We start from the raw sequence: 16990 nt of genomic DNA, 5'->3' as shown, positions 1-16990 counted from the left end.
AGTAGCTAAGGCTACAGTTTCGCAAATACAGGTCCAAAATTATCTGCAAATGGCATTACACTAATTTTAAATTTCATATTTTAAGAAATATTTGCATTGTGAGAATTGTAAACATATGCAATGACTCAAAAAAAAAAAAATATGTGCGCAACCTCTCTCAAGTGAGCCTCAGCTACAACGTTGAAAACACTGTTAGTGGCCTGTGGTTACCACTTCACCAAAAGAAATTCAAAATGTCCCGTCACATAGTGGTAATTGCTAAAAACATATCATAGGTCAGTGTTTCTCAAATAAGGGCTCACGGAGTGATTTTCAGGGTCCACGAAACCCACAGCGGCAAAAAAAAGAAAGATATGCATGATAGTTTTGGCCTGACTAGACACAGTTTTTCAGGGTTAAAATCTAGGAGATTCAAAGGCAACTTCAGTTTATGAAAAAAAAAAAAAAAAAGAGTGCGGAAACAGAGGGAGAGGGCATCTGCGGCATTCGTTGATGCCAACGTTGGTAAAACTCGAGCTCTGGCTGCACTACTGGATGGGGCTACAATGCAAAGCGTCTCGGGCATGATGACAACATGACAGCTCAATGAGAGTACAATTAATTCAGTAGTGTACAGAAAACTCTGAATAATGACTCTAGCAGTACATGCGATCAATAATTATATGAGCTGTGAATTAGCGGCATGAAGTGAAAAACCATAAAATGGCATCACTTTTTGCATCTGGTAGCACAGGTTCTCACTGAAGCCGTCAGACGGCCTGACGAAGACAAGCTGTGGTGGTTCGCCGCCTCGTTCGCCAAAGCAGATGGCACTTCACACATACAGACACTTTTATAACTCAGATGCCACCTTTCCTTAATCTAGACAATACACAAATGCATACACAACCGCTCGGGTGAAACACTAGAGACGGCCCACGCGGTACAACTCATGTACAGCGTTCAGACTGGTGGTCTAGTGCATATTTGCGGTCACAAGCATCTCGTGCCACTAACAGTTCGAAGTCAGCGTTGGGAACAAGTGAAGCCGTTGGTCCGGAGCACAGCTGTCAGGTGTCCACCGGTAGACGGTCACGCAGTCAAAGGAGCATGGGAGACAATGCCGAACCAAAGTCATCGCGTCCTTTCAGTTCGCCAAGTAGCGAGATGGCAAACCGAAGCTGTCATATCGCTGCACACAACACTCGGGCAAAAACCCCTGCATTTGAACACGAACACTATCACACGCCACCCTAAATGCCACCCTAAATGCCACCACGCACACACCATGTCATGTTGAACACTGTGAGACGAGAACAACGAGAAAGTAGTCATGCACTGCTGCAATCAATCGAGATAAATATTGCTGCATCTCGCATAAAAAAAAAATTCATAAAGTTGCATCTCGGCATAACAGCGTCAACAAATGAACAGCATAAATCTTTGGGTAGCATTGTAGCATGCAGTGATGCTCATCTTGGAAATGGAGTAACTGTTCTAGAAAACACGGACAACAGAAACAGAAGTGGACATGGACGTACACAGGCTCACAACTGTATTTTACTAACCGAAAGAGGACATATATACAGCAAGCAAAAGTATAGCGTTGAGCATGCGGTTTTGTGCACTTTATATATGTCATCGTTACTTAGTAAAATCCAGTTGTGAGTCTGCAAGCCTCCTGTCCACTTGTTTCTGATGTCCAAGTTTCCTAGTGCACTTACCCTATTTACAAGATTTGCACCACTGCATGCTGCAATTATTGCTGTAAGGAATACAGAGATGAATTCTGCGACTGTTGACAAATGCCTCAACTATGAAGGTCACTGCTTGCCATGCTTGTCCATATTTTACTGAGAAAGGCAGCCTAAAAAAAAAAAAAAAAAATGTTCCAAATTTTTTGACCGCAGGACGTAGGCAGACACTTATGTCTGAAAAGGCACAAGGTATTGACCAACTGAGGCAGACACAAGACAAAGTAGATAGACACATGACAGCTGTACAAAGATGTTCGGCAGTTCATTCCGCAACTTTATACATGCGCCCTACCTGTTACCATCTCAAAGTTTGGCTCTTGAAATAGTCAATAAAAGCAAAATCCCATGCTACGCTGCCAAACCCCCCCTACAGCTTTCCTAACACTGCTAATTGCCTTGTTGAAGGCAACATGATGAGGTTGCAGTACGGCACCTCCAAACAGCTTGTAGAGTAGAGGCCATCGGGGGTAGGCTGCATCACTATAGATCACATATTTATGACCCATGGTGATCTTCTGCAGGTTCTCAAAGTGCACCGTCTCCTTGAGGATCCCTAAAAGATAGCAAGAATTAAAAATATAACCAATGCGGGTCTACGCAGGTGCCTCTTCTTTTTGTATAATGAGATGTAATTACAGTTGCAAGTTTTTAGATACAATTTTTTCCTACAAATTTATAAAATGCCACATGCTAACACAATCTTGCATCACATACTTAAGTGCCACGTTTCTTTACAGATGAAATGCTGTTTTTCATGAGGTGGGTCATTGAGTACCCTTTCCCAAAAACCAACTCAAAAAATATAAAAGTACTTGTGGAATTTTCGCAGCAGAGATGTTAGGCTTTAATTTGGAAATGCACTCCCCTGAATATGAAAAACATATTACAGCTAGTTACTGCAATGAAGACATGACTGAACAGGCTTACCTGCATCGCGACGTCTGCCTTTAAATGGCCCACTGGCAGACTATGGCATTGGTACACATTAGTGCCTGATATTTCTGCACAGGCTCCACTTGTGCCCAGAGAAGTCCTCCTTCTGAGCCACAGACGGTCGACGAATTTGCCTTGCTGTGCCATGATGAAACCCCAGCAGTTGAGCATGGGGGGCCTTCCTTTGCATGCACCGCCTGAGGAGGAAAAATTGGAGCGGCTGCAAGCAACGATCGCTTATAGAGTCCCTATAAAGTGGTCATGAGAAAATAATGTTTCAGTGTGCACCTTCTTTGCTGTGCCGTAGCATAATACTTATTGCATTGCTTTTGGAAGAGTTCACTAGCGTTACCTCGTACAGGCCCATCAATTTTAAGGTGAAAATCTTTAATGGCTCATACTGTCGGCATTCGTTTGTTTGGTCACACTATAGCTGTCAATGAAATGACGTCATGATGATGCCATCAGAAAAAATTAAAATCCTGTTTCCGCTGGGAGCCGAACCTCTATCCCTCGCATCCCCATCCGAGCGCTTTAGCTAACTGTGCAACGTTCGGGATCTTGAAACACACATCAAAATTCTCCTTGTCTACTGTAAGGATGATAGTAGCGATGACAATGAAGTTGGAATTAGCAGTGATGACATTAGCAATGATAATGACAGTGCATTTAATTCATAATGATGAGAGCAAACGTGATGCACCATGTGCACCAGCAACGCTTAGATTTTCACATTTCTGCAGTGTAGATTCCGCAGTGCTCCCGGATTTTTTCAACACTATCATCGACACTTGATTTTTTTTTTTTGTTTTCAAAGCAAGCGAAATTCAGAAGCCTACACTAGGTTATTTTCTTTTTTTTTGTAATTGAAAGATCATATATACATCTCACTTTTGCAAACGGTTTGAGGCAGTAAGGATGTAAATAAAGACCAGGAATTTCACAGAAATCATGTGCCAAATCAAAAATGAGCCAGATTCTGCGGATGTGCAGATGGAAATGAGCCAAATCTATTTTATTCTTGACAGCTTTCTTTCTCAGCTTTAGCATGATAGGGTGGACTACTGCGAGTGTAAATTCAATTATTGCTTCTCCATAGCTACTTCCTTATCACTGTCTAGGATACGAAGAGATCACAGGAAAATCTGAAGCCAGAAGATAAAAACACTGGGAACATAGGCCTGCAGCAGACGAAGCAGTTTGTGCATAAAGCTAGCAAAATAACTTATAAAAGACTACATTCAGTTTAGCCTGTTGGCAGCGGCTTTCTGCATTTAGCAACATAAGCAAATAGCCGAAACTGGCAAGAAACGGCAATATTTGCCGCTGTCTTGTCGCTTTGCATCCAATGTGCATCTACCATTCCCCGGCAATACAATGGTGCACTGAATTAAAATAGCTCTTCATTAAACACATTCCAACTAATTTTTACCAACAGAAAGTAGCCTCACATCTTTGCTTGAAGCAGAAGCCCACTAAGCATTTATTTGCTCACTTTAGAGCAAATCAATGCTGCTGATTGTGTGACAATGAATATTACAACTCTTCATCAGCTGTATTCACAGTATGATCGTTTACAGGTATTATTTTCACAAAGAGACTAGAAACGACTCTGAAAAAAATTTCTTTCAGTCAAAGTAGGGTCAAATCCAAAATTGCTTACATTGTTTAAATTATTGCATAAAATTTTATGAAATTTCTGTGTTGAGTATTTCTAATACATGAAGCAAATTAAAAAATAACTTGTGCTGATAACAACCTTTGGCGTATTTCTCAGTTTGTGTTTCCGTGGACTTCCCTAATTTAATAAAAAAAAATATTGACTTGTAAGTGTGGTAGTGTTTATGTTGATGACCTTATGCTGTGCTAGTAGGCAAGATCGAAAAGCAGCATAGCACTGGTTGCATTCGGGACGTTAAACAGTTTCACTAAATTCGATGTCGACAAGAGAGCACCTTCCCAAAGCCCTACAACCGAGTTGGAGAGCAGGGGTATATATATATATATGCCTTTGCACAAGTGTGCCTAAGTTAATTGACGTAAAAAAAAAAAAAAAAAAAATCAATGATTACAGCAGACGTTCGGTGACTGGGCACGAGTCAACTGCAATCGTTAATGTATATTATGTTTTACAGTAGCCAAAACTGCTCGCCTGCTAGAAACGACACAACGTCGTTACGCGCCAGAGAGCATTGGTCCCATGCCATCATCCCTAGGAGCATGAGCGCTGGTGCCTTTCGACTACAAAATGGTAGGGTTTTGACGTAGTTATATCGAGTAGAAGGCTCGGTAGCGTTTATGCACACATGGAAGCTGATGGGGATGATCTGCAATGAGTAGCGCGAGTGCGTAGCAGTGTGCACGCGGGATGATACGACATCCCGCCCCGCTTCTCACAAGGAATTTATCGGTTTAAATCCGCTCCGGCCTTTTTTTTTTTTTTTTTTTTAAATTTGAAAGCGCTATAAGCGGTCGCACAAGTGTTAGACTGTTTTGATAAGCTCTGAACCTCAGGATTAGCGCTAATTCGCATTCAAAGATGACTACTGAAACGCCACAGCCAGTCAGCTTTGCTTTACATGTTTCGGCGGGCATATTTATTTGACACAGAAAGCACTGCTATCAATAATTTGGCTTGTAACCGTCAAGCCACCACAGCCACCACACCATGCGCTACTTACCTCGGAGAATCGCTGAAGAGCTTGCAGATCAAGCCACTTGTCATATCGTAGAGTAGATGACCGAAGTAAAAATCGAGCTGTGCCAAGGTGCCTCGGAGCCGGAGACCCTGAAACGCTGCGCACTGATGACCTCATTTGGAATTAGGAGTGCTAACTGCAGCTCTCCGAAATCCTCTTTCTAGAATCTAAAAATCCTGTTGAACACTATGTTGTTGTTGGCGCCGATGTTGAAGGGTACCACGCTCACGTAAGTTCCTTCGAGGCTTTGGAATATCGCGCTCCCGTTGAAATCAATGCATGTCTTCAAATTCATCCCATGATAGGGTGCTCAAAAAAGCTGCCTGTCGTGAAGGGTGAAGGATGCTGTCGGCATGATGTAACGTAACGTGGGCAGGTTGCACCGATAGCACGAGCAAATTCTAGCACACGACCGAACACCAGCAAACACGAGCAGTTGTTTCCTTCCTCCATGCGAGCACCAAAACAAACGGATTTAATGCAACTAGGCTTGGATTGTTCAGGCTTGCTGCAGGTGGCAAAGTGGTTAAAAGTGAGCTCAAATTAATAATTATTCGAAACACAGCTAACACGTCAACATCATGACTTCGGGGAATCTGCATGTGACATTTTTGTGACATCATTTGAAGCATTTATTACAAATAGCTTCTATCTTTTTTTATTGGATAGCCATCATCATCATCTGCATGTACGTCTAGCGATACGTTTTACGTATGGGCGATACGTACAGCTAAAACGTGTTTTGCCCGGTGTCAGCCGAATACGTCTACATCAATTTTCACGCATGCGCAGTAGGCGTCCGATACGTCTACGTCTGTACGTCTCCGGTAAGCTAAATCTCTCTATTACTAATCGCAACTTTCACGGGCTATAGGCGGCGCCACTGGAAATCCAATATGGCTGCCCTTAAGGTGATCCGGCTGTTATAGTGCCTAGAATATACTGGCTAGTGTGCCGTGCGGAGGGCTCTCTCAATGGGAGGAGGTGTCCGCGCCGGCGATGCCTTCAAACTTTGGCCGCCAGGGGCGCTGCTCATCGTAAAGGTGCCGTCGACGCCGTCGACCGCCGGCGCGCCCTTGATTTGCCGCAGCTGCGCTGGCCGAGCCATCAGTGGGTTCGAGCGCTTTGGACGCGTCTACGCTGTTCTTTTGTTTTAGTCGTTCTGTTTCTTGCATTCATATGAGATAATTAAATTTGCAACGACTAATGATGCTAAAAATAAAGCATCAGGGCAGGGAAAAGACATGTTTCGTGTCGCTCTGTCGGAATGGCTACCGCTCGAATCAGGACTAGGTTTCTATATGTTCGGTGTGCCATCGGACCCTGCGCAGCTTGCGTAGTGGAAGCGGCTGATTAAAAGACAAGGCCGCAAGTTGACTTCAACGTGTGTTGTCTGCGAAAAATATTTTGAGGAGAGCTACATCGAGAGAACGTTCAAGTGACGGTGAATGGCATCGTCAACGAGCTCGCTAGAGATAGACCACGAATTAAACCCGCAACCGTACCAACGCTATTCGACCATTATCCGAACCATCTTCTGCCTAAGAAGACATCGAAAAGAAAGTTGAGGAACCTCTGTGACCAACCGGCCGCTAAACGACAAAAACGCAGTGCCGTAATGCCAGTGGTGCAGACGACAGCCATGCACGCACCGTCAAGGATGTTTGACAATGCTTCCAAGGAGCTGGCAGCAGAAGAGCCGAGCGAGAACTCATGCCCGCAGCAGCAGACGTGCAGCTTTGAGCCTCGGGATCCATTTGACTCAATTTACATACCTGCAACTTGGACCAAATTAACCGAAGCACCTGCTGGATCTGTAGCCTACGCGCGTTATCGAGCCTAAAAAAAAAAAAAAAGAAAGAAAAAAAAAAAAAAAAAACTGTCATTTTGTACATAGAAAAAGTGATAACTTTTGGAAGCCTGAACGCAGTTCTGTGGACACTACAGTGTATATTCTCGGAAAAGAAAAAAAAAAGCGCGTACAATACAACAATATCTAAAGCTGAAGATAGAGCTATATAGGTAGAGTGCACTGGAGGGGCTTTGTTCCGAATGTGGCCTGCAACCAGCTGATTCAGGAAGCACATATCATTCATGGGAATATATTTTGCAGAAAAAGTGTCGCTTGACCGTCAACTCTGAAGGGGTTAGCTGTGCTTAATGCAAATACCAGCGGAGGCTTACACAAGATGCGCAGAAAGAAGGAAAAAGCATGCAACTAGCCAAATAAATGCTGCAACATTTCTCGCGCTCTGAGAAGAGCTAAGAGAAAACTGGCATGGAGCGCAGAACAAGTGGCTGTATTGAAAGCGCAAAATGAGGAGCTAATAAGTGAGTCTTTGGTTAAAGCTTTATTTTTATTTTTTTTTTTTAATCCCGCGCGTGACCTAGACAATTGTGACCGTACAACAACCGCTCGGCTGCTGAAACCGCGAAGCCGAAACTGGTGAAGAAAGTAAAATTAATTATAAATTACTTAGCGGTGGTAAGCGAGAAACCACGTGGAGAATTATACAGGAATATCTAGCGCATCATTAGCAAGTGAAAAAAAAAATACCACCAAAAATTAGTATCAGACTACTTTAAAATTATTGCGGTGTCATATGTGCGGCCTTTCTCCAAAACCTTTAGCGGTGCATTTCTATATTTTTACTTGTTTATTTTGCTGCGCCTTTTTGCTCAAATTTTACTATATTGTAGACTTTGTAAAAAAAAAAAAAAGAATAAGTGATACAATCACCACTTTTGTTTCTTGCCTTTCCTTCTGTTACAAAAGAAAGCACACCGCATAATAATCATTTATGTATGAAGCAACAATTAAGTGACTTCCTAATAAAACAAATGAATAAAGAGTAAGAACAAAAACTGAAGTCAGATTCAGACTGCTTGTGTTTATTGTCGCATGCGATCTTTGAAAACATGCGCGCGTGCAATATATGTTACGAAAAAGCAAGATCGCCCTTCTTTTCTGTAGCATATATGTGACGCTATAAAACGTCACTAACCTGATATATATCACCTTAGCAATAAGCATGACTGAATTGCAGAAACGTCGACGTAACTTATCCGAAAGCATGAGGCCCGTATACGTATTGACGTTCGTAGCACTTGACTGCGGCATCGCGATATACCATGGACCATAAGAAAAGACCGAAGAGTAAATAAAATTCAAAGTTAGATTAATGAACAGTGTAAAATATTAAGGGTATTTTCGGATACCTGTGTCACACGGACAATAACAGTCGTCGTCGACCCGTTCCGGGTTAGATCGCGATTGAGAATATAGTTCCCATAATTCGGGACAACCACCTGGGCTGACTGAGCGCTCACTCAGAAGGAAGATGCATACGATACCTTACATCCGCAATCGCGATGCGTGGATCGCAATCGAGTGGCTCTAGATCAAATAAAATCGTCATCGGAATATTTCATAGCAATATATTGAATCCGGCCCGGACTCGATCGTTTAATCAAATATTAACAAACTATTGCAACCAACGTGTCAACTTTAGGTGGTTTTCTCAAATTTCTTCTCTCGCTGGATATCAGGAAGACAATATGTGTTCTGCTTAAGGCCTTATCCGGTTCAGCTGAATAAATAAAACAGATATATAGCAGACATGGACCAGACAGTATTTGTTAAACGCTTCCTCGAGCGCTATTTGAGCGTATGATTTTCTCCGCACAGTACTAGGACGGTATGAATGTCTTCCACCAAGACTGTTTTTAGACACAAAGTGCGCTTAAACCGTCAAGAGACAGGTTTCGCAGTGAAAAGCGCAGCACGCTATCCGGACCTACATGCCGCCTATGCTGCCGAGGCCGCGAACGCGGAGCGATAGCACCTTAGCTATTGGTAGCGCCGCCCCGCGGTGGCGGCGGGAAGGCATCACCGCGGCGGACACGCCAGCGCGCGCCCTCGGCACACTAGCCAGTATATTCTAGGCACTATACGGCTGTCACGCTTCAAGTGCGTTGTGCTGGGACGCTGGGCTACGTTTCCTGAAGCTGCATTAAAATATTCGCGCGAGTGTTCTGTGGTGCGAACGTATGCACGGCGTTGTCAGTCAGCGTATGCAAGCCCTTTGTGAGCATGCGTTGCAGGGGTGCGATACAAAGGACCCCTCGAGTGTGGCGGGTCAGGTATGTGAAACATCCTACTGCTGACTGTGTTGTGCGCAAGTACAACGTCTCTAATCGCGCCACAAAGTGCTACAGAGAAACGTTCGACAATAAACATGCATATAGATAAAACTTTCCACTTTTATCCAGGGATCACGGGCACTCGCGAACTGCAGCATTTCAAGAAGTCGTGCTGTGCATTCACGCGCGTAGCACAGGCATGCCGAGCAGCCAACCCCGAATTTTATGTGGCCAAAGTTTTTCCTTGACTTCAAAATATACGCCGTCGCATCGAAGTACCTACTACCCTGTTTGGGCACAAGAAAACATCACTACAAGGTAATAATGATGGTCTACTGTGATGACCTTAACCAACCTGTTTTACTTTTCTTTCTTTTTTTTTTTTGCTGCACCTCTGATAGGCAGTGATTTTGACTTTCGCAAGTGATGACCCAGTGCTGACACAGACAATTTTTCGGGAACAGTTACTTGAAAAGCAAGACAGCTAGAGCGCCGGCTTTGAGAACAGTCTCAATGTGGAGTGCGAGTGTATGTTCCGTAACGTTCAATACATGCTCCTAATCTAGCGTTCATATGGCAGGTGCTGATTGCAAACACTGCATTCACTCAACCGGGTAGGAAACAAACATTCTTAATTTCTCAAACATGTGTGGGCCATGAATTGGTCGGCATCAAAAATGATATCAGGCAGGTATGGCTCGCAACTTACGCCAGTCTAACTTCTCACATCAAAAATGCGCACCGAAAACCGTCATAGCTTTAGTCGCAGTTTTTTTTTTTTTTTTTGCGAAACTTGGTTCTGCTCAGAATTTATAGCGGCAATGAAAAACGAGGCCCATGCATAACCCCAGAAATGAGATAGCTACGCCGCTCATACTGTCACTAAGGGGGTGTTTCTTTGTCGACCAGGATTTATCACAATGCTTTTCACGATAAAGTAACCGACTTGATCTTACCGAAATCTTAATTAACTTAATTATCCTCTCCTTCCGGGGCATATAATCTGGAGGTAACATGTGAAAGTTTATCTCGCCTTTGACCGCGCAGTCAGAACACATCGGTGTATGGAAGATTCGACTGCTTTTATGTTTTCCCCTCATACTACGCGCGCCCCACATACCAAAATAGAAGTTATGTTATTAATCTATTGCCATGGCTGCGAGCCAAAGTCAACTCGAAAAGCAGTTACACACTACAGGAGCTGCAGTACCGAGCTCCACGTAAAGAATTTTCGCGGGAGACGCAGCAGCAAGCTGGAGGAGCACGAGCCGTTTTCCGAGTATCCCCTTAAGGGCGGTACCGGAAGCGGCCGCGTGGCGGCGGCACTGTACGTGAAAGTGACACGCTTTTAGGATGCAACCTGCCAGGTGACGCTTAGTAGTTGAAACCAAGTTGCATGATATATTTGTTGGAGAAACCGGAACATGAAAACTTGTGTGTGCCACCTTAAATTTGATACTTTTGTTTTGTCTGTGGATATGTTTCACTGTCACATTGACGAATCTTTTTACTCGGTGCCACACGATGAACTGTTCATTACTGTGAGGGAGTGTATTGAAGAGGCGCGACCGGTGTCTTTTCAGAATTTTTGCTGTGAATATTGATTCATTTCTAGAACTTGTGGGACCACGATTATTAGCGACAGAGAACATTTATATGTTCAGAAACGTGGAATTTGCGTTAGCTCAACTGTTGCCCTTCTGCTATGTCAAATTTTTCTCACTAAGTTTGGGCAGTTGCTTCAGTCCCACTTGTGGGATGAGGGTGTTGCATGTAATTTTAGATTCGTCTTCCTTGCTGTGTACGTAATCTTCTAGTAATGACTTGGTTGTAGTTGCAGACTCGATCCTAACTAGATTCAATGGGATAATAAATTCATTTAACTTTGCTCATGATTCAGTTCAATTTTTATTCACCTTATTTTAATCCTGTCGGTGACCCTTGCTGGGCTTACGAGCCTCAGTCCAAGAAGGCGTTGCTGCCTTACGACTCTTCGCATTCGAAGCTCATTAAGCGAGGCATAGCAGCCACATGCCTTAGGTCATCACTCCTCAAGTTATGTCTGCACAAAGGGGTATTATAGCTCTGTCACACAAACTCTATTGGCCCCCAATGAACTCTATCTGCATACAACTCAATGTAGATTGTGGCAACTGCAGAGACTTTCAGGAAAAGGCTACAAAAAAGGAAAAGCACACGTGTCCGATTCCCACAGGGAAATGCACCAGCAGAATAGAAAATGGAATTTGAGGTTATGCTCTATGTACAAGAGTTCTTGCACAGTGTGAAGAGAGTGGCAGCGAAATTTAGGGTGGTTATTGTCTTCTCACTACCCCTCAAGCTTGCAAATCTATGCACTCTATTAGACCATGAGAGGGGTAAGAAATTAATATGTAGCATAAAACACAAGAATCCACATGTCTTATGCACCACTGGGTTGTTTTTTGGTTCCCTCTCCACTGTGGTAGTGTGTACATTGGGTAGATGCCTAAAGCACTTGCCAAAGCACTGCAAAAATCTGCAAAGGCTGCTTTCCCCTACTTAACCATACTAAGATCATGGGAAATGGTAAAGATCAATTGGCGAGGGAACTCTTGGACGCACATGAAATTGCAAAATGCTGTAGTGACATGTGCATAAGAACACCATCTGTTTATCTAATGGAAAAGAAAAAAAGTTTTTAGAACGTACTTGACTTTGCACCACTTTTCATGAGCTGTTGCCGGACTTTTTTCTTTTACGGTTTTTAGGTTACCGGTTATGGGTGTTAACAATTTTGTCAAGGTGCGTACATGCTTGGTGTTTAGTGATGAGATGTTTTTCGTTGTAAGCTTCCTCTGAGTTGCAAAGTTGTACCGTTGTCCGGTCCTTATCTTTCTTGTCCTGTCAAAATGCTACATTTTTCGTTGAGTTAATGTCTGACTAACTGGCCCCATATCGCATTCTGTTAAATAGAATTCTATTGACTAGAAAGTAAAAAATAAATATGCCTGCTAAGCTTTTAAGTGAACTCTGCCCACATCACTTAGCATGGACACAAATAAAGCATTCATAAAATGATTTTGCTTAACTAGTTGTGAAAATTTTACTAAACACATAATCAAATTTAGTTTATAGTTAGCTCATAATTGTTTTTAAGCCCTTGGAATAATACTGCTGCGACACTAAGCATGAGCACCACTTATGCATGACATCAGGTGCAGGCCTGCCCTCTCCCACTGACCTCTCTTTACAATGCTTTGTTGTGGGTTCTTCCAGCCAGCGAACTTCCTTTTTGTGTTTACCTGTATTTTATGTGTAACCCAAGCTGTCCACTTTATGCCTCATATCCTACCCCGAAATGGTACCTGAAATGGGTAGGTTCGAGTAATAAACTTTCTGTTCTCTTAATGTTGGGCTATCATTTTCTCATTACATGCTGCATGCTAACCTTAGGTAACTGGTGCAAGTGGCAACAATGATTTGAACGAGAACATATTTGGTAGAAATCCTCCTAGTTGTGTTTTTGAAACAAAAGTTTGAAAAACGCTAACACCATATACAAAATTTATTTTACTCAGTGTTTCAGAACCACCTCGGTCACTTCATCTGGGGTGACTGATGGGCGAGCTAGGAGCAACAGGCAGAAGCCTTTGCTTCCCCTTTTCCAACATGTGGTGGAGGCCATTGATATAGGCAGAGGTAGTGTTCCTGGATTCCTGTCACTGTCACCACTGTGAAACCATGGCTCAACATGTCGCCTTTTGAAAGGATTGGGCTCCATGGCCAGGATGCTCACCCTCTCAAAGGAGATTCTGTTATCGGCATGTTTGCAGTGCTCGGTGAGGGAGTAGCCTTCTGACTTCATTAACCAGACGTCATTTTTATGTTACTCGATTCACTGATCGAGTTTTTTTTTTTGTTTCGCTGATATATGAGGCCAGGTCCTCGAAGCATTGGATTTTTGTAAATGACACCAGGTTGCTTTTTTCAAGGAATGCGGTCTTATGGTGCCGGTAGAAAGTGGCTAGTCATTGAAACAGACTTGTGCGGTATGCATGCCACTGCATCACTGGCGACCCTCACTCATGGAAGCACAATGCGAGAGCGCTTCATTGTCTCGATATTGACTGGCCCCTTGTCCTCTGATCCTGATAGTGAGAAACACATCGAATAAAGGTGAATGTGTAGTTATTTTTATGCAGATCGCAAACATGGTGGCCACTTCCTCTTTTCTCTCCACTTTGGAAGGGCAGATGGACTTAGCATTCACCAAAAGAAACAACAGAGGCCTTGCGCTTCATGGGGTGGTCAGAGTTAAATTAAGTAGCAGCCAGTACAAGTAGGCTTCCTATACACACTGGATTTTAGGTCTCCGCCCCCCCCCCCCCCCCCCCCTGGTCTTGTAATTAGGACATCAAGGGATGGTAATGCATTGTCCTTTTCCTGTTCCTTTGTGAACTGGATGGAGGGCTCGACTGAGTTCAGGTGCGCAAAGATCCATAACAACAGCACGACAGACGGGACATAGAAGAACGGACGACAACACAGAGCGCTGTTGTCATCCGTTCTTCTATGTCCCGTCTGTCGCACTGTTGTTATGAATCACCGTGCACACCAACTCGCCCAACAACTGGTATTGCGCAAAGACGTTTTCAACTTCTGGTACTTTTAGGATGCAGAAGCAGTCGTCAGCGTAACAAATGAGGACTTTTTGTTTTTCTTGGCATGATAGCAGTGCTTTTTCTTCAATGGCCTCCATTGTTAATTTGGCAGCAGTGACCAAGATTGTGGCGCCCATAGCGCTGCAGCATGTTTGTTTGTAGAATTCTCCTTTGAAGGAGTAGGGTGTGCTATTCGTGTAAAACTCCTGAGCCGGCAGAGTTTTTTTAATTTCAAGCTTGTACTGCTGCCGAGATCAGCATCCGCGCTGAGGGGTTGTTTCACTGTGGAGGTGGCAAAATGCACAGGAACTGATAGAGAGTGAGACCACTTCGATTGAAAGCATATTTGCATCCACTTCCAGTTGTACGTAGGAAAAATGTTTGACGACGTGGCTGGTGTTGGACACATACGTTGATGTGTTGCCTTTCAGGGGGGAGAGGACTCGATGGAGGTGGGCAGAAAGGGCTCAAAGCAGTGAGGTGGTGAAGTCAACGATGGGGAACAGCAAAATACCAGGTTTATGAATTTTGGGCAGGCCGTAAAAGGTATATGTCAAGCCGTTCCAGCATATCAGGCATAAGGAGGTGTTTTTACTGAGGGTAGTGGTTGATGATGGAAGCCAAAAGTTTTTTCATTCTGATCTGAAGTTAAGAAGTCAGGTCCTTACTTAATTTTTCATAGGCTTGGCTGTCAAGGAGTATTTTTACTTTTTGCTCGTAATCCTGCCATTGGAAGACCACCATTGAATTTCCTTTGTCTGCCAGGAAAATGATGTTTTTGTCCCTGCAAAGTTCCACGAGAGCTGATATTTCTCATTGGGAGAGGTTTGCTCTGCGGTTGACGACCGGCCTGCTTGGAGAAGGCCTAACCACTTTGGACCGAACTTCTTTGTGGGCAGCAGGTTCAACATGCTTGATACTGTCCTCCATAGCAGCCACTAGTTTTGAGGGAGGCAATTTCATTAACGTGGTGTTGAACCTGTGGCCTTTCACTAAAGCAGAAGTTTTGTTTGCAGATAGTGGCCTTAATGAAAGGTTGGAAAGATTGCAGAAGCACCGGCTAGAAAAAAATTAATTTTAATGTGCAGGAGAACCACACGCAATAACTGCAGAGCTTTACTCATGAGTTTTAAATACTGGCAGCAGTGGCAAAGCACAGAATTGAAAATTTCAAATATATGAGCAAAATGTTCTCATAAAATATTCTACGGTAAAAGCAGAAATTCCTTAGGAGTGGTGCTTAGGAGCTTTGTCGCTACTGCCAAGTGAAACCAACAGAGGTTGTGGGGCTTTTTTTATAGTGGCCAAGCCTTGACACATTTCACGCAAGCGCAGCTCTAGTGCCAGGTCGCAATGCAGCCAATGATGGCAGCATCCTTGCTCCTTGTGGGTTGCACTCGTACACTTGTCAGCTGAAGCCGGTGCTGTAACTGCGGTAAAAGGAAAACATTCTTTAGGAGCAGTATTCAGGAGCTTTATCACAGCTGGCAAGTGACTGTGGATTATTGTCGTATCCTTAGTCCGGGATTCCATTGGTTAAAGCCACTGCTCTGCCTCTTTCCATGGGGACAAGCTGGTTCTCAAGGTCCATGCTGGACAGGGCTGCCTCCCAACCTTTCCACGTTGGGTGCTCTATAGTGTGTATGGCACTAGCCCATACTATGTGGTGTTTTCTGCCCGCAAAATTTACATTCGGCTAAGAAGGGATCTGGGTCGATAGCATGCAGCTTCACTGGATTACTAATTGACAGTGTTTGTAATCAGCGTAAATTATACTCTTCTGCGTTATCTAATTCCATGGCAGGGACCTGGAACTTTTATCTTGATAAGCAAAAGTGCTGTAATATATCTTCTTCGATTTGTAGCGACCTACATGTGCACGCCCTCTTGACCGCAGTTGAAAAGGCAGCGAAAGCCGGTGGTTTACCCTTCCCCATGAGAGAAGGGGAATGCGCGAGGAAACAGAGAGTGCAGCATAGACGTGCCTAGCTGCCACCAAGGAAAATAAAGATCCATCTTGGTTTGTGAATCACAGCTCTCAGTCACTCATTCCTGGCCTGCGCTAGTGTTCCAACAGGTTAACAATGGCTTTGGGGAGTTCAAGACCTAAGGAAGAAAGGAGTGATCCAAGGCGTTAAAAGTTCGGGCATTTTCCTCTACATCCTGATGACTTGATATCCGAATAAGTTCTTTGCGCGAAGCGGATACTCCAGATTGTTTCACAGTCTTGCAGGCTAGCAGCGCAATTCTGCCCCACATATACTTTTTGTGTGCAGTCTCTGAATTCATAATAACATAGTCGGAATTAGGATGTGAACCTGCCATGGCAATCACCACCTCTTCCAACTCCACAATTTTCTTGTGCTCAACACAAAGTCCATTGACTCTCTTGCCCCTGATGCACAACCGATGTCGTTGAGACCCCTCCTACAGGACCTGCAGCATCCACAAAGAAGGCTCTAATATGTCATGCTTTAACATGGCTAAATCTAGTATAACATGTGAAAGCACTAGTTTGGAGTAGCTTATCTTAGTAGATTTTACATGTAGATGGCGCTTATGCTTCTCAGCTGCTGTTGTTCCCGCTGCTTGGTGCAGCGCGATGGACCAGGCTCGCTGTCGGTTTCAAAACAGACAATTTATCTGGCTAAATCACATGACACATATGTCGCTATATCTAGTGAAGCAGCGCAACAGCACAAGGCCAAGGGAAGAAAGGAACAAACACAGCGCTGAACCGACAACAAATGTTTGTTCCAGATGCTATCAGCATATATAAGCATATATAAAGTTTAGCACCCTAGAAAAAACAAAAGAAGCAGAGAGGAGCAGAAAG

The 16990-nt window shown here is 43.7% G+C and overlaps 1 long non-coding RNA gene across 1 annotated transcript; it reads right to left on the bottom strand.

The window, feature by feature from the left end:
* Positions 1–1853: 1853 nt before the first annotated feature.
* Positions 1854–5953, bottom strand: LOC146182913 (uncharacterized). Its single transcript, XR_014708685.1, has 3 exons — positions 5351–5953; positions 2664–2866; positions 1854–2289 (listed from the first exon to the last, which is right to left on the bottom strand). It is a non-coding gene; the product is annotated as an uncharacterized LOC146182913 (long non-coding RNA).
* Positions 5954–16990: the final 11037 nt, after the last annotated feature.

Source organism: Amblyomma maculatum, chromosome 7 (assembly GCF_055883805.1).
Source record: "Amblyomma maculatum isolate TAMU_Amacu chromosome 7, ASM5588380v1, whole genome shotgun sequence".
Lineage (NCBI taxonomy): Eukaryota > Metazoa > Arthropoda > Arachnida > Ixodida > Ixodidae > Amblyomma > Amblyomma maculatum.
This window is presented reverse-complemented; position numbering and strand designations above follow the sequence as displayed.